This window comes from Anopheles maculipalpis, chromosome 3RL (assembly GCF_943734695.1).
Source record: "Anopheles maculipalpis chromosome 3RL, idAnoMacuDA_375_x, whole genome shotgun sequence".
Classification (NCBI taxonomy): domain Eukaryota; kingdom Metazoa; phylum Arthropoda; class Insecta; order Diptera; family Culicidae; genus Anopheles; species Anopheles maculipalpis.
The window spans coordinates 16,146,498-16,165,297 of NC_064872.1; the positions used below are offsets into that span (position 1 = coordinate 16,146,498).

At 42.5% G+C, this 18,800-nt stretch overlaps 1 protein-coding gene across 1 annotated transcript in view; it reads left to right on the top strand.

Annotated features, from left to right (window-relative positions):
* LOC126564902 (cyclin-Y-like protein 1) overlaps nucleotides 1-18,800 on the top strand; it is a 326,841-nt gene that overhangs the window by 288,992 nt on the left and 19,049 nt on the right. The window lies entirely within an intron of this gene.

Consider the following 18,800-nt stretch of genomic DNA (forward strand, 5'->3'; position numbering starts at 1 on the left):
GACGATCTTTTTTTGTTTGACAGTCGCAAAAAAGGCAACAATCAATTGAATAATGTTTCAACACCACCCTTGAGAAAAGGCAATTAAGGCAAATGCAAACAACGGTTACACACACACACACACACACACACACACACACACACACACACACACACACACACACACACACACACACACACACACACACACACACACACACACACACACACACACACACACACACACACACACACAACAACAAAAAAAAGGTAACAAACAGAAGCTACCTTTCGGGGCACAACCGCATGGAGTGAAAGTTTTGATGAAAATATGTTAATTAAAGATCATTAAAGTACGGTGCAAAAGAGAGCAAAAGGTAAACTGTGCGCACTTCAGTCACATCGGCGCAGGTTTTGGAACAGTTTTTTTTTTTGTTGTTGTTGCGTGTGTTAGTTTTACCTTATTCACCGGCTCAATTTGCGTGGCCAATTTCACACTCACCTCAAGGGATGTTGCGCTCTTCTTTGTAATTATAGTGCGTCTCCCTCCGCTTCGGAGAGGAGTAATCTGAACGCAAATTAGTACTGCATATGTAAATTGCTTGACCGTGTAAGGAAGATGGTGGATAATCTGTTTATTTTATTACAATACGAAGCGTATGATTAGTATTTACACCTTTAAAAATTGGAAGATTCAAATGATGTCGTAACTCTCTGCGCATACGCTGGATGACGGAGATTTAAAAGAATTGAGAATGGAGAAGGAAAGATGAGTTGTACCACACTGCTTGACTCTGAAATTATATACTAAATCAAGCGCGTTCCAGACAGGAACAGAAAGCTGTCAATCATTCTATGTTTAAACCATCTGATTGCATGCTGCGTAGCATCTACCAATGGCGTTCTTCAGCGCTGAATCTTTCTGAAAGCGACAAACGACATCGTTGACACATATTTCATCACTTTTCATAATTGCCCCTAACGTCCCTTGAGACGCAAACATAATCGATATTCGTTGAACAACATTAGCCTCCAGCAGTGGATCGATAATAACAGAACAAAACACTTGACAGTTTGAGTCTTCTATTCTTGGAACGTCTATGAATTTGACTACCCTTTCAAGACCCCAAATCTTTAAGTAGAAATCCACTTTTAAAATATTAAATGCATCGTTATTCCTATTTTTAATGCCCTCATCAAAAGTGGTACATGTTGACGAGCTTCTTCCGACTGCCATTTGTGTCGTCGACTTTTAAGAGGAGTAATTCCAGCCTCTGCTATACATTTCTATACCCAAAATCTCCCAGCTATAGAGGTTCAAATGGATATATTGGAACATTCATAGCAAACACGTGTCTCTCGCGTGTCATGTAACGAATATAATCGCTGTGGAGGTACATAATTTTCTCCACTAGGAACGAGTGACTCATCCCTTGAACGGAATGCTTATAGACAAGCAGACGTCCAGACACTGTCTCCTTTACGAATCTCAATCAACACACTTCAGACACTTTGATAGCGAGGCCAATCCCATCACCGATGAAGCCGCAGCCAAGCAGATGAAACAATATCGAGATTTATGTTGCTCTTAAACTGTTCTTCTCGTCCTCCATTCCACTCTCTATCTCAAGTTTCGTCTGGTCAACCAAAGATCGACCTCTGGCCAAATGAAAGGCACAACACAATCAGGCACATCGATGAGTGCAATTTTCATCACCAACACACGAGCAAAATTTCACTTTTTCACGCACGTCACATTGACCATCGTTGTGAAAAGGAAAACACAACGAGACCGGATACCGGAAAAAGCTTGCACCGCACGAAAGCAGCATGCAACGGACGCGCATTATCGATCGATTTGATAAGTTCAAAAAAATTCCCCAGCACGCAATCGTTCCACTTTCTCTGGTACCCAAATCGAACACACACACACGGTAGCCGCCACGCGTCCGTACAATACAATGCGTCACTCTATTGGTTTGTACTTTTCACCTGATTAACCATAACAAAGCTTTAACGGTTGGTACACGCATAAGTCACGTCACATCTTTCACACACTGAACAGTCAAAGCAACTGTTTGTACTTGACGGTTTCCCTAAAACGTTGGCTCGTGGGACACAAGTAATCCGTACACGACACGAAGAGGTTCCAGTACAAAACCGAACGGCAGGGAAAGAGACACAACACGCACCGGGAATGTAAAACTTCCGGCGAAAGTTGACACTGACTGGCGGCGGTGATCATCCGCTTGTTGTCGCCGACGACCAGTGTAGCTGACCAGTGCCAAAGTTCAACGACATAAATATGTGGACTTTGTGTTGCAAAGCTATGAAGATGAATGTCTTGCAGATATTGCCATCCAGGATGACATCAAGACGATAGCTAAAATACAGGAAGCTTTACGACACTTTACGCCTACGCCGGTGTCTAAATCAGCTTCAAAATTGGATTTCAAATCAAGCGTTACTAAACTCTGGGCGGCAACAGTTGACTCTCTTGGGTGCGGTCAATGGTTCCGTCAAACCGAAAAACGTAATCGAATTAGTTGATGTAGCCCAACCGCCCCACAAAAGAAGCCATTTTATGCGATGGGAATATAATACAATGTTATGCGTTGCTGTTTAAATATAAACCATTTTTAGCAGTTCAAAATTAAATAAAAAGGGTTGAACACAAAAATAAATTTCTCTGTTATTAGAAGAAAAAAAACTGGACAGTTTGTATGTGGCGGCTTATCGTTTGTCACTGCATTACAAGTGATTTAATTTAATTTTTAGGATAGCTTTTCTTTTCTTGTTTTGATGATAATATTTTTTCAGACACCAAATCTTCAATTCATTCGAAACCTCGCGCCCAAAAACCTCAAACAAGCGTAACAAACTGGCTCTTTTAATGTATCCCACAAGAGATCTACAAACACAACTCACCCATCGTCCCACTTAGTAATGATGGATGTGGAAAGTAAACTATTCTCTTGCATAAAACGTCACACGCACACGAAAAGTCTAATTTCCTGTCCTTTCACAAACTGTTCCACCGTGTATGCACCACGAATGCTGCACCACCCTTCGAAAGTGACCTCACACAACTGTGTGCTACGGATGCAGAGGACAGCGGGTTGGCTGGTTTCGCATTTGGGATTAATTTCTTCTGTAACTCTCCCAGTTCCACTCCACGAGGACGGGGAAAAAAATCAAAAACCATTCGCAGTTGTGTCGCGATAGAATAGCTACTGCTGCTAAAAACCACCCCAGCCCAGTATCTGCTCTAGATCTAGACGGTACTTTTTTTTCAGTAGCAATAGGTGGGACACCCCGTTGACCAAACCCGCACACCATGCCTCCCAGCAAACGATTTGGGCACACACTAAACACCGTGCAAACGACGGCCGTGTCATTGCAGCAATGGTTTGGTGTCACCATAATTCCTTCGACACGACAATTTAGGAGATCGTCGATTGCTTTCCCAACTGTCCACCCTTCCCCCTTAACCCGGACACTGTCTGGAGCACGTCTACTGGCGACTCAACACAGACTATGCTGCTTCGGACATTGGCCGACAACAACAACTTGAGCAACAGAACGAATGGAGGAAGTAAGGATTTATGTCATTTTGCGACGGGTGGCTAGACGGCCGACGATGTGCTTGGGTGGTGACGGTCGATGTAACAGCAGCAACAACAACACCGTGACCGGAAATGGCAAAACTTGCTAAAGAAAATTGGCAAACATCCACCTTTCTTAGCGATGGAAAAGATCCAATCCAATAGAAATGGGTTTATTATGGAACGAGGTGGTTCTTAACTTTTGGCAATGTATTACTAAAGTTTTCAGGTAAAAGTTTTACAAGCACGGGTACGTCGAACCATCTTCACACAAAACTTGTGTAACCTAAGGCGATGTTGGTGATAGTGGCGCTTACAGAAATGAACCACAGTTACGGTAAGAAATGTCAAGTTTGTTTGATCAATACCCTGTTGACTTCGAGGTCCACTGTTTGTACATGATCTTGTTGGGCGTTTTTTGTGTGGAGTGCTATTTACCCATCCATCAGCTTCAGGTTTTCGACAGCGAGAGTATATTGCACACGATACTGCGCATCAACTAAACACACGACTATGCGGGACGGGAATCTATGAAGGCAGCTACTTCAACACAACAACGCAAGCCGCACGCGACAATTTATGCAATCACATGAATCTTCTTACACGCGACTCACCAGTCGCCTTCCCTTATTCGTGCCACAGAAGAAGAAGTAAAAACCAAGCCACCGACAAAATGATGCCCATTTCGAGAAGACGAGGATCGCGACGATCGACGTGTACGGCCGGGTTGCATCATTGCCGATGGAAGGAATCTCCGGTACAGCTTAAGTATCATCGCGTGCATTAACATATGCCCGGGTGTCGGCAAGATGCATATTTCGACGTTCTCCAATCGAATGTTACCGCGAGCGAGCGTGGTTTGAGGGTGGGGAATTGTCGTGATCACACAACATGACATTAATTGTACAATTTGTTGCCACTAATTGATGGACTATCTGAAGCCATCAATCTGTAGTTATGGGCTGTTGTAGCAGCTGGCAAATCTTAGCTGAGGTGTGTTGTTTACGGCTTCATATGGTATTCTTACAAACAACAGAAAAGCTTAAAGAAACAGAGCATATGGGAAACATAAGCGTTTACGACGATCTTCCAACAAATTAACATAGCATAAGTAGTGCAGTAAAACAAACGGATATTCTGTTCCATACCGTCCAATCAAGTACGTTAACATAAATGGTCCCTCCGAATTGAAGCCGGGTGGAGCCGACTGAGCGGACTGGGATGAGCGACACGAACCAAACCAATTTCGCGACTCAAGCGACACTAATCAAGCGAAACGACCTCTTGACTCCGTGATTAGCGTAATTAGAGAACCACCGCAGAAGTCCCCCGCTAATCTTCCAGCGTACGATTTAATTCACTCAGTCACCACGCCGAAACCATTTTTGCAATCTATGTCATTAGAGTTGCGCGTTTCATTTCCTTCTTTCTTCGCTGCCCTTTTGAGGTTTGGGAAGGGAAAAAGACCTGTACTACCGTCTGCCAGGTACAGGTGTTTGGTACTGTTTCCGTCTTCCCAAGTTACCTAATTCCAGTAATGTCTGGGGCCGATTTGAGGGCGGACACATTATTACAGCATACACCAGAGTTCATGTTGCCCGCCGGTGGTGAAGGTAGAGTTGTGCGTCGTGTGCCGATCACGGATCTACACACAACACACGGAAAAACAGCCTATCTTCTTCGAGTCGATCATGCAGAAACTACGAGGAAGTCAATATTCCCACCCTGTACATGGAAAACAACAGAAAAAGTGGAATTCAAAACCGAAAAACAAAACGAAAGACAAGTGCATGCTTTCGTTGATAGTGAAACGTTCGTTCTACGCTCGAAACGATTGCATGTGTGCGCTGCAATCGACAAACGTTTCAGGTTTCCTGTATCGAAATGTGGGAAAACGTTCATTACCAAATCAAAGAGCGAGCTGGTCATGAAATAAAGCTTACATTTGTAATGGCTGTAGTTGTTGAGCTTCATATTACTCGTTTAACAGTTATCTAATAATGGCATAAGAATAGAAAACATTTTCAAAGCTTACAAAAAGGTTACAATTTGAGCCTCAGAGCATATATTAGTGTTGGATGGAGCACTCCAAGGGTTCTCATTTTAAGCTTCTCTTCAGGCTGGTGCATGATAGGTTCATCTGTCTGTAGGTGAATCCTGGACCCTGCCATTCGATCCCGATAAAGATATTTTTGATTTCAGTATCTCCTGTGTAGTGCAAGTTTTGCAGATGATCCTCAGAGCATTCATAGTCCCAATTGGCATACGCTCCATCTAAAGATGATGAAATCCTATTTTGTTGAAGGATTCCTTCTTTATCAGACACAATGACGAGCTCCATGAGCTCTAACATTGAACTCATTAGTTATGACGTTGATGCGACCACCAGAACCGCTGGGATCTGAAAGAGTTATTCGAAGACTTCGACGGCAGACTCTCATCACGAAACGATTTTACTGTCTGATAAGTAAGAATTTAATAATTTTAGGTAATCTTGATGCAGTCGAAAAGTAAATCAAGCTGATATGAAACGAACTAATGCAGCATCGCAAACTAGTAAATTAAAGAGCGAGAAACCCCTTTGTGATCCATAGAAGATAGAAATAATTTTAATCAATCTTGCAAGATAGAATTAGAGCGATGCACTTTTACAACACGCTGTTGCAATTAAGATTAACTTTTCATTTCAATCTACTAATTTAAAGGGCCCTCCTTTCTGCTCGTAAACGAATTTACCCATCTACTTAACTGCTATAAAAAGTTTTAACGATCGAAAGATTTTTCTCCACCCCAAAGCAGGCACTTTGGGAAGTCCCCAACATTAGATCCATCCCCTACCTCCGTCAGTTTAGCTGCTAATCAGCATCGGCCGCACAATAAAGCACCATTAGAAGAGAAAAAGATACACACACTTACACTCATTACGCCGATGCCCAATCAGGCATGGTTACGGCAGGAACTCGACCGCAATCCGCTGTGCCAATGGGGATCCGAAGTCCAGTAAAATGCGCGTTGGTAACAAAACAATTCACAGCGATTTCACGAGCGCTACTAATCTGGGTTCCGATGACGCAGATGACTCATTAAACCGTAACTGCATTTCCCTGGCACTGGGACATTGGGTGTACACTCCGTGGAATGGGGGGTTGGTTTCTTCTTTTCAGACAGTGTTTTCGTTTCTATTTCTCTATTTTCCTATTTAAAGACGATCTGCTTGGCTTGGGGTGAGTGAACTGACGTGTAATCACCAAATTCATTTCCCAAAATTGCCACGTGCGTTGGGGTTCAGTGGAGGAAATGGCGATCGGATCTTTCGGGATGATATGATGATCAGACTGCACTTCCGATAGCAAAGTATAATAAGCTAAATGAAATGTTAAATGAATCCCATGTCTTTGGTACGGATAAGATTTTTCCCTCGAGTAGGTGGAAAACACGACAGGAAAATAATTGGAATGACGGAAAAGAAAGACAAAATATTCAAACTAACTTGTGGTAAAATAAGTTACTAACAAGATCATCGAGGCTTTGTTTAGATTTCGAGTGTTTCGAGATACTAATTAGGGAACGCACAAACTAGTGACTCCACGGAAAAAATCAACCCACGGAGCCCATCGATCGTATCATGCAAGTATGACACACCCACCCACAACACTCGCCTGCCAAACTGTGGTTTCCCACCACCCATTGCACATTTCCACGTCTTTCATCATCGTTTCCTCGTACAAATTATGGGAAAGTGAAAGGTGACGAAATGAGATTGCGTATAGGGGAGGTTTAACAGTTGTTGCTCTGTTCCTTTTCTTCTCCCAAGCACTAAACTTATACAGCCACCCGTGTTGTTGGACAGTGTGATCAGATTGAAACTGCTGGTGGCATATTCTATGCTTCATTTGACGTATCTAAATTACGCGACAAGCGTCATTGCAGCAAACATGTCAGCGCTGCTTCAATCAAATAGAAAGTGGTGTTTTCTCCACCAGAAGGCACATACTGTTTGTTGTTCCCATTGAACAATCTAAACGCAAATTTGAATCAATAAATCTTTCCCTTTCGTTTGAGCAGCGCTAGGAATGCGTTTCCCACAAAACCCCCTCTTGCTTGCCGCCGAGCTTCCAATCACTTTCACGCTGCTAGAGCAGTTTAAAGTTGCACCGGTACCACAGTAATTAACACAACAGCATTATGCACCACTTTACCAACACTACCACCAATTCTGGCGGTGGGTCTCCTTCGAAAGGCTTCGTCTGGTCTACTGGAACTGGTGTACGAAAAAACAAAATACTAACCTAACTTCTCCAATGAAAGCGCAGCGGAAGCTGTGCGCATTGGGAACCGTATGCGCCGGTGCGAAAAAATTAGCGACAGGCACATGCGGCCTCTAGGGTAGGAAACAGGGCGAAAGAGTTTTCCCATGATCAGCATTAACGAGTCAGCATTTCCATTGGATCGATTTCTCTTTATTCAAATGAATGAGGAGAAAATGAAAATCTATTCCAATTCATCTCGTGCATGGTAAAACAATAAAATATGCGGAGACCATCATGAGTTAATAGTAAACCGCTTTAAAACTGCATATGCGTAAAATTGTAATGCACTGGGATTTTCCAAGAACGTCAGGTAAGTGAGTGAATGTATAAAAGACAAACGTTAAAAATTTAAAAAAGAAACAAAACCCTATCAAAAAAAAATTATAAAATGTTGTGCCCTAACGAATTAGTTCGGGTTGACTGGAATTAAATATATACGACAACACCATTATGAGATCTAAGATTATCGAAAAACAAAACATAATTTAAGCATTAAAACCCTAAACACCAGACTGAAACGCGACGCCAATAGAATTGGATTGAGCATCAATGCGACGAAGACAAAATACCTGCTTGCCGGAGGCTCTGACCGTGGTAGAGCCCGACTCGGAAGCAAAGTATCAGTTGACGGCGACGATCTCGAGGTGGTAGAGGAGTTCTGCTACCTTGGTACGATCGTAACTTTGGACAACAACGTAAGCAGCAAAATCCGAAGGGGCATTGTTCTGGGGAATCGTGCCTACTACGGACTCCACAAACTCCTGCGATCCAGAAGACTCCATCAACACTTGATACGTCCGGTAGTCCTCTACGTGTACGAGTCTTGGACTATGCTGACAGAGGACGCCAATGCACTCACCATTTTCGAACAGCGGGTGCTGAGGACTATCTTTGGTGGTGTGTGCGAGCAGGGCGTGTGGCGAAGGAGAATGAACCACGAACTAGTGATACCCTGACGGTAATCAAAGCCGAAAGGATACGTTGGCTGGGGCACGTGATGAGGATGCCGGACTCATGCCCCACCAGAAGGTGCTCGTCAGCGACCCGTTCGGCACGAGGCGTAGAGGAGCACAGCGAGCTCGTTGGCTGGATCAAGTGGAGTCAAACATGGCAGGTCAAGTCAGGCTGAGCAGGCCAAGAAAAAGAAGTCCCGTTTGAATGGATAGTTCATTGTTGATACATATTTTTATGTAAAGGTTTGTTAATATTCGAAAGCCTTTTTACCATAAAACGAATGAGTAAATCGATCCATGTGGCCAACGAAAAAGTTTTTCGCATTCAATCCAGCGAGCTGTTGACATCAATGACCAGTTGGATCACATCTCTTAATGCACACAATGTGTTATAGTTTTATCAATTAATTTGGAGTAATTGGAGCAAGGCACATCTTGATGATCAGTTATAACCACAAGGATATTCTCGTCTTTAACGCCTGTAGATTTCATTGTTATAAGACTTGGTTCCAGTTGCTAGAAAATCAATGTATCAATGTGAAGAATAATCCTGAAAAATGGAAATTTTCACATAAAACTCGCTGTGTATGTCTGCGATGAAGATGCTAATATGAAATTTACACACAGTTAGTAACTGATGGTGCTTGTGACTAATATTATTATCGACCGGTGGGCAGCATATAAACGATCTAACAAGATCATATTCTTCTTGACTTAACGGTCTGGTAGTTCACGACGGTCGTCTAATGATTTACAAGACTTGTTAACACCACGTATCTGGAAAGTCAGCCCTAAAACCCCGTTCCTGCCGTGTGAAGATCGGTGCCGTTGTAGCCTCACCACCGGGCCGCTCGATTGTGATCCAAGATCATAAACATCCCTATTTACTTCAGCAGCGACCAATTAAATTTTAAATTAAATCTATATCGGATGATATTGAGGATCCTAGATTCCAGTATCTATCCTTTATCCTAGAATGTATTGCAATCAAAATGGACTTCATTGGTTGCTGTTGCTTTTTTATTTTCATTGTCATTAGAGATTATAAGATGTTTTACTAAGGTTTTAATATTTGGAGCTATTCTTTCTACAAATCACTAACTAGTATTAGTAAACAAGTTAATCAGAGGTTCTTATTAAAGCGCACGAATAATTCTTGAACAGTACTGTAATGAAGAATTAGTAATCGTCTGTCGGTAAACCGGTAAAAAAACACCACGTTCGCGATACCCACACGAACAGGTACGTGATAATATTTTTGGCATAACCCATTTATGGCACACGACACTCAACCACGAGCAGCAAGTCTTGACAAAAAAATGTGTGTCCCACCAACCAGCGTCAGTCTGTTTGAACATTATCCTCAAAAGCCCGTGACAAGAACCACGCGAAGGAATTATTCACTTGCGACGACGTTTGTACGTGTTTTGTTCCCCTAACGGGAAAGACAATTTTGCGATGGAAATCGTAGATTTACATCGTTTCCTCGTTCGCTGTAAAGGCAGCCAATTTGCAACAAACTGCCGTAAGCAGTGCTGCATCTGATTGCATCTGGCTGGGACCGTAAATGGATAGGCGGCCAATGTCAACCGCACTGCGACACAATTCCTTCGCTGTGTAGATTTGACAACGCATTTGAGCGTTTTCGTTGGCAAGGAAATTGTTATTGTCTTAATTTAACGAATGCTAGTTTGCATTTATGTAGCAGATTCGATAAATTAAATGCGTCTGTGGCACTTTATAAGGATATGACAATAGTTCAAGTGCGGATGATTGATGTGTACTGAGGAGTACTTGAAAATCGATCATAAATAAATAAAACTTTACAATAAACATACCTACAAAAAAACGCGAATAAGGTCATTTGAAATTTCAAATTCGAACAACCGCCACGAACAAAGAGAGTTGTCTCAAGGCGAAATTAACACTCAACCCCCTATTATCCACCGACCCATTTTGACGATTTTTACTATTTTCCACAATTTTGCAGTGGTGCAGAGGTGTCTGTCACATGCTAACAGTGTTCACCAAACGTATGCAGTCATCAATTGTGCTAGACTCAGTCAAAACTGGGTCGTGACCTTTCTATCTACAACAGTTCTGTTGTATGCCACCCCACACGGTCCAAAGCAGTGTATTACCATACAAACATACGATGCACAACGCGGCCTTCGATTGTTGACACCTATCTACGCCCTTGAACTGTGCTAATAATATAATGCTGTTGTCCAAAACAAAAAACCAAATCATAAACCTCTACACGACGGAGACTTTGCTGACATAAAAATCATTAGTGCTATGGAATAGAAATTGATTATTTACTCTTTTATTTAATTAAAAAGCTTATATGCAATTACAGATTCCAGATAGGCGGCACCTCTCTTTAAATTATTACGCAAGTCAGTAAAAATGCAAATAAAATTGTACATTAGCATAACTTAAATCGCATGCTCATCACACGCCCGAATGCACCATAGTTTTTCAACATTCCAAGAAATTCAATTCAAGCAATGAATTTCATCAACCATCATCATTATGCAGCCGCAGGTAGAATGCAATTATATTTACTGTGCGTATGGATTTTACCACAACTATTGAATATTAACCTTAAGTTTACAGAAACCCTCTAGCGAAAGAATGGTGCTATACCGATCGAATGTTCCGATCAAATGACATTGCAACCAATGAAACCTTTCTCTGAGGGTTGCTGCAGTACAACATGTGCTTAATCCACTCTAACGTATTCAATACTTAGAGGTACGTGCACATACAAGCAGATAGCAATTTAAATCGCCTTACGGCACACCACACACTATGGAATGTACCGATGAATGTTTAATGAAGTAATTGAACAGTGGAGCTCTTTCTGGCTGACAGTTTGTCTCCTCTGTCTGTCTGATTGTCTCTGATAGCAATGCAGATAGCAATGTATCTATGTCTTGGGGTGGCCGTTAATATAAATGCTTTGCAACTTTGCGACTATTCGTGTTGAGGGCTGTGAAGAATTTTATGATAAATTAACCATGTTTGCCCTCAGAAAGAAATTGGACATAAGGATCTTTGTTCGAGGACAATACTGATCTTTGTTCGAGAGTATTTTCATGCAGAAATAATGGACCAAATTCTTACAAAATTCTTAAATACTTTACGCACTATTAATTAGCTCGCTATTGCTAATGCTATTGCTATGACCTCCAGATTGGAACTCCTTTTTAGAGGATCTCTAGGTGCTATCTAGCCTAGGATTGCTACGGTGGCTAAAAAAGTGGCCTCGCAGAAGACGCATTTAGCAACCGTCTATTCTCGACCCAAGTAACCATCGTTGTCCCGCTGGTTACGCATCTGGTTTAACTCTTCGCAAATATGTCTGATGCCTGGATTCACAGGCATCTGTAGAGTCATTAATTTGAATGATGTTTCAATTCACATCCCAGACGAAAGCGCGTAGCTGCAGTGAAAGGATCTAGACGATGCAGATCAACTTCTTTGGTCTTCGTCAAGTTCGTCAGGGACCCTAGATACATGAAACTTATCCTTCAATTTACCAGAGATAATGGTTTAATCGTATGATTCTGAATTATCCCAATGCTCAAAGTTCTTATCCTTTTCCTAACCTAATTTTATCATAAGTAATCTTGATCTAGACCGACAGGATACGATGGATGGGGTATGTTATGAGGATGACTGTACTCATCCCCTGCCAAGAAGGTGCTCGTCAGCGACCCCCAGTTTGGCACGAAGCATCGGGGAGCACAGCGAGTTGGTTGGCTAGATCAGGTGAAGGTAGGCCTGTCGGAGATCGGGTGCCTACATGGATGAGAAGCGGCAGCCAGCTATTGTAGACAGGGCCATGTCACGACGACGTACTTTAAAAAAAAAAAAAGAGCAAACCAACATGATGATGATGATGATGAATCTTGATCTCGTAGATGAAAAAATCATCTTCAAAGACAACAAAACTATGCCATAAATAGACGCAAATAAAATCCAAGATTCATCTGAAAATAAATAATAGGATTTGCTATTAAACTTAGGGATGCACGCAAAGACCTTCCCGGAGGAGATCTTTTCCTTTTTTGTCTCTTAAAACTCAGGAGGAGCTCTTGGCCTCCCTCTGCTAGCTTTGCTTGATTTAATTATACGTGTAGCAGCACACTGAGTCCTCCTTACGTAGAGCCTTAAGTAGATGGGATACGATACTCGTTCCTGTCATGTAAAGACCAGCTTCGCTGCTGGGATAAAGCAAAGAACAAGGATGAAATGCCTTGCAAATGGCGTAAATAAACTAGCTGCTTTCTAAACATTGGATGCAAAAGTGATGTAGTTGATTGAATAATAATTCATCTGATAAAATATTTGCAACGATCATTCGTATGAAGCGTTACGATCATTTAAAAGTTGTACTTGTAGCAACAGAAAAAAAGCCAGGAGATCCAAAAATTCATTCATTAATTAAGCATCATAAAAAAACCACTGCAAACGCATAGCTTTTGTCATCCAGTGCCGGCGTCACAATGGTAAAAATATACAGTTTTTTTAAACGCCGTAAAACAACACCGTAACATCAAACACGTCCGCCTCGTTCGAAATGATTCATCAATCCAACAATCAACTGAAACAGCAGCAAATGGGAAAGATCACATCACGTGAAGTGTGCGTCCATATTTTGTTCACGCCATAACGCACACAAAATGACACTCCGAAAGAGAATTCGCGTAACAAAAAATGCGTCTCGTTCCTTTGCGTGAAACGTTGCGAGACGAAGATCGCAATCACGGAAATGTCAATAAACTTTGACCGGCGTGCTGATGCGCGGTAACGAGACACGGTGGCGGTTCCGTACGGGAAAGCACCGTTTACCGAAATTTTAACTAAAACAAACAAATATGGCAACCTATTGATACGTATTTGGATGACTCAACAGGAGCTGGATTTAAATTGATGAGATATTTTTAAACGCATCCTCCAAGAGAATTGTCGCAGCAAAGATAAATTGGCTGGCAAATCTGTGTCTGATCCTCAATAGACCGAGCGACGACTTCAGTTGCTGTCTTATTATTTTTTGCGTTAAAATAAAGCGAATTTTAAACGTTTCATTCATCTTCCTTCATTTAAACATTTATCAAAACGTAAAACTCACTCCCGACTCAAGCAAGAAACATAGATTTTAGCAGATGATAAATGATCACAACTATAGTATTTATTGAGTTCACTTCCCGCCCTTCAAAAACTCATTACATTGCGCCATGCGCTCTCTTGCGGCTTCTTGCCATCGTGTTCCAACATCCTTTCTTTTGCAGTCGCTCGCCTCCATCTTGTTGATTTAGCACAAACGCAGTCAGAACAGAAATCAGTGGTGCGGAATGGTTGAACGCCTGTGTTTACGCCTTGCTGGGCACAACAATCTAGCCGGCAAGCAAATAATAAGCCACCAATTCATCCTACCACCGGGTGGAACCCACTATAGGCGCGCGATTGATTCTCTTGCGGGGCACTATTACGAACTAACGGAAAGCCAGCATGAATGCGTCAGTCACTGCGGTAGACTAATGGATGATATGATCATAAATTTATTAAAAAAGAATCATCCAGCGTACGGGATGATCTCGGCTGTTTGTAATGCCCATCAGATGCTGCTCGTCAGTGCATAAGAGAGAGGTTTACATATGTGACGACGTCTAATATGCTCCCAATTGAGGGCTCTAATCATTTACAAAAATTGATTAAATTTAAAACACCTCTATTAGTGCCAACTTTAAGAACGAAAAATAAGAAAAGTCACATAAATGGGATGTCTAAACCTGCAACACGGAGGTCCACTCTGCAATAGTGCTCATCTTCTAGAGCTGTTGTTATGGAAGATCCATAAAAGAAGAATCTGTTCCACCTGGTGCCGATCGTTCCAATTGACTGATCAACGATCAATATGTAGAACATTACGCTTCGCAAAACTTGAGCCTAGTTACGTCAGCAGAAGCCAGGCAGCCGCAAAAATGTAAAACAACGATTGCACACTATAGACTTGAATATGAATGCAGATAATTAGTAGCAACGAGCGCAAGAGCATCAAGAACTCTTCCTTAATCATACACCAAGAAGTCTATAAACACAAATTAAATTTATTCTTCAACTAATTCCACATCTTAGTCATACATAAACGCAACCGCAGGGAAGAAAACTCCACCATACCTAGAAGATACTTGACCGTGAATTCTTCCCGTGACTGCCAACGGAGCAGAAGCATTTGTCCTCATTGCTCGTTGGGCATGTTTGGTAGCGCGCAATCCCAACCCAAATTATGGTCTATTTAAAACAAAAGTCTACCCTCGCTATTGTTTTGTGTTATGGTTCAGAGCGTTTCACGGGTGAAAAACGTCTCTGGACCTAGGATAAGAAGAAACCGTTGGCGATGAATTTCGTATGCTGTGTGTGTGTGTGTGTGTGTGTGCTGTTTGTTTATCATACGCAAAAGAGGTGCCATAAAAAAACGCCCCTAGAATGAAACATACCTATTAAATCATTTTTTAAAACCTGCTTTAAAATCATCTCGCAGCTTGTTTCTACTGTTGCCATATGAAAACATATGGTGATGTGTAACCTTGTAGATTCATTGTGCGAAAAATAGAGAATATTTTCTCTGTTGAGTGTGTTCAGCACCAAAAGTAATCGTCTATCAGAGTCTCTAAACTGAGGATCGCAAAGCAATTTGGTTATCAGACAAAAAATCCAATTACCGAAGCTTGATTAACAAAATATTGTTAGTTTCATCTGAAAACGATGTTAATACGACTGTTGTGGTTTGTCCGGACGCCATTCCCATGACATGACCAGCCCACCTGAGCTAGGCGATTCTGATTCGCTGTACGATTTTAAGATCACCGTCTTGCTTAGGTCTTGCTGAGCTTATCCTTGTAGCGAGTCTTCCAACAATCCTTCTGATCATCTTCCGGCCGTGCTTTTTGAACAATGTCCATGTCTCAGAGACGCGTTTGAGTACTGCGAATATACAGGTTCTTTACAGTCCCAGCTTCATCCGTCGTGAAAATTTTTTTGAGTGGAGGAATTGCCTCAAGCTGTAATATGTACCAGTTGGCAGTTAGCATTCAATATAGATCTTACACCGAAATCTTTGGAGACTCCAGACTTACAGTAACCCGATGCTGGTCTCAAGCTTTCAGCAACACAAATCATCTTTCTCTCACGAAATGCTCAATGTTCGCTCTCCCCAAACAGCATCAATGAAAGGTAACCGACCAACCGGCCTTTTCCACTCGCAGTCCAGAAAATGTGTACGATACGTTGAATGAGGGAAACACGAATCAACCCGAGGGGGGGAAACCTTGGAAAGCAAACCGGCAAATCGAGAAAATCGGTAGGAATTCCGTCGACCTAACGGTACATTTCTAATGTAATGTTACTTGCCACCCTCATCCGCGCAAACGATTTTCCATCGCGCGCTTCAAACTCGCCGGGCGTTTGAAAGAAGAAGCGAAATAAAAAAAAAAGACGCTGGAGGATCCATTACGGAAGAGGTGAGTGTATTTCTTGCTTTGCTCGGGTTTGGCTTTACAGAAGATCAGTGCTGTTGTTGTTGTTGTTGTTGTTGAGTGAGCTTACTCACTCACCTTTTTCCCAACACTTTATTTGTGGGGCTCTAGCGTTTTAGCGTTTTCCTTCCTACTCTTGGTCGATCTTCTAGCGATTCCATTTCTAATTTTCCCACACCAATGAATGCTTCCCCGCATTGGGTGTTGGATGGTTTTGATTGAAGGCGAGTGTTTCTTTTTTTTTGCAAACCACAATTCAACTATCGGATACACAATCCGCTCGCTGGTTTTAGCTGCTTCATCCCATCAAAACCACACAACGCAACGCAAATTATTTCGCAATGCTTCCCTCAATCGGGTCCGGAAATTTGACCTCGCGCTAGTGCGGAAAACTTCACGCAACGCTGACAAAAAAGCTGGTCTATCAGTTAGTGGACAATTTAGAACGTGCTGCTTATCCATTATTGGCTTCCTTCTCGTTATCGTAGCGTAATGGTGAGGCGAATGCCAGAACCAAGCAAAAGGCACGAACCTCTTTACCCTTTACGCCCGAGTATTGTAGGCTAGGTCCGGTTGAGGCCCAGATTCCCTACACAAACACCGATACGCAGGTGCAGAAAATAAAGCCTTGACCTGCTGGTTCTGTCCGTCCGGGGGTAGATGTTGTGGTCGATGCAGTCAGAACTGCATTATGCTTCAACCTCCCACACAAACACGTGGAAAGAAACATTGAATCATAGTGAAAAGTCCTAATTATGATGCAGGATCAACTCTTATTTCTAATCGCATCGAGCTAGCCTCTAATACCCCAAGTTAAACTAATTTGTTCATTAAATTTTTTATCTTATGTCCAGCAGAGTACTTCATAGCCATCCCTCCGGTATGAAATTCAGAGCACCACTCAGTGTGTTACTTTGTGCTTAGGACTTGCAATCGGACACACAAACCACCCCTAGAAACGAGGCAAAAAGAAGCCAGTTTTATGTTGCCGGTTCTTGTGTTTTCCATCTATTTGATCATGTTGCAGTCCTACCCGTCCCATCCCTACCCCATATTTACCGACCTGTACTTGAGCAGTCAGGTAGGCCCCACACGCAAAGGAAGTTTGCTGTATGCAAAAGGTAAACAAAATATGGCTTCGATGTTTGATAAATAAACAAACTAATCACCATTAGGGGTGTGCGCTCGGGATGGGTTCGATTTCCTGGAGCGAGAATTGGACGGTTTGCCCTGCAAAGAGTTCAAACCTAGCTCTGATGCACCATAACTATGTAGCAAAAATAATTAAGTTTTTCTTGGTGTGAATTATGTGTTTAAAAATTAAGGTAAAAAAGTATGTTTCCACTTACCAGGTGTTAAAACGAATTGTGGTCAGCAGTCAGCATGTTGTGTAGCAGGCAGCCACGCTGGTAGAACTGTCAAATTCATGCATGCACAGCAACAAAGGAAGCCTTGCCGACTGGGATGAAGTCTAGCTCTGATGCTCCTTTGTTTTGCCAATGTTTCTGAGCATAGCAAGCCAAATCCTGTTTCCTTATGTTTTTCGAAAAACGTTCGCACACACACTACTACAGAGCGACATACCAGAGCACACGCAACAGCGTCACATACACACAATCACCGAGTCGCCCGTTTTTTCCCTGTTTTCTACCGATGCTGATGTCGATAGAAGATTGGATAAAATTCAATCCTCCCCAAAATTGCTGGCACCGCACACGCGAAAACAAGGTCACTGCACCGTGGGAAGGTATGTTGGTTGGATCAGCAAAACATAGCCCATTCGCTGAAGAAGATGATGGATGTGACGCGCCGATTCGCGCGAGACCTAAGAAACTTTCGGAACGAACACACAGTGACCAAATTTACTACGGCCATAGGTAACCTACTTTCGTCTCCGGGGCGTTGAATTTGGGAACGCTTTCCTTTCACCTTGCTGCCGGAGTCCGCTTGTGTCGCTTCTGCTTTCGCTTCTGCCGCACAGCGGGAACGAGATTCCGGGAGGTGGATCTCTAACTTCCTATGCTAGACCCCCCACTCGCTACCTTTCACTGCTCCACAATTGTTGTCGAATTCTTGCCAACATCAGCGGATGTAGAAATTCCGAAACACTCCCACATTTGCCAGCTGCGTTTAACGGTTCGTCCGAGTTACGATATTATGCACCACACGGCAGGGGAAACGTCTTTCTCATCGCCAACGTCATCACCATGTACCAAGCCCGTTTAGCTTGTTTGCGAAATTATTGTTCTGCGCTTTTCCTATGAACTGGAGAAGAAAAACTCCCGCACGGGAAAACCTCTCCAGCAGAGCCACATTGACGACGCCAACAAAAATAAACCTTCGTCCACTTACACTGGTAGAAACTCTTATGAGATTCAGCTCCTCTTTGCAATTTCCTCTACTTGCT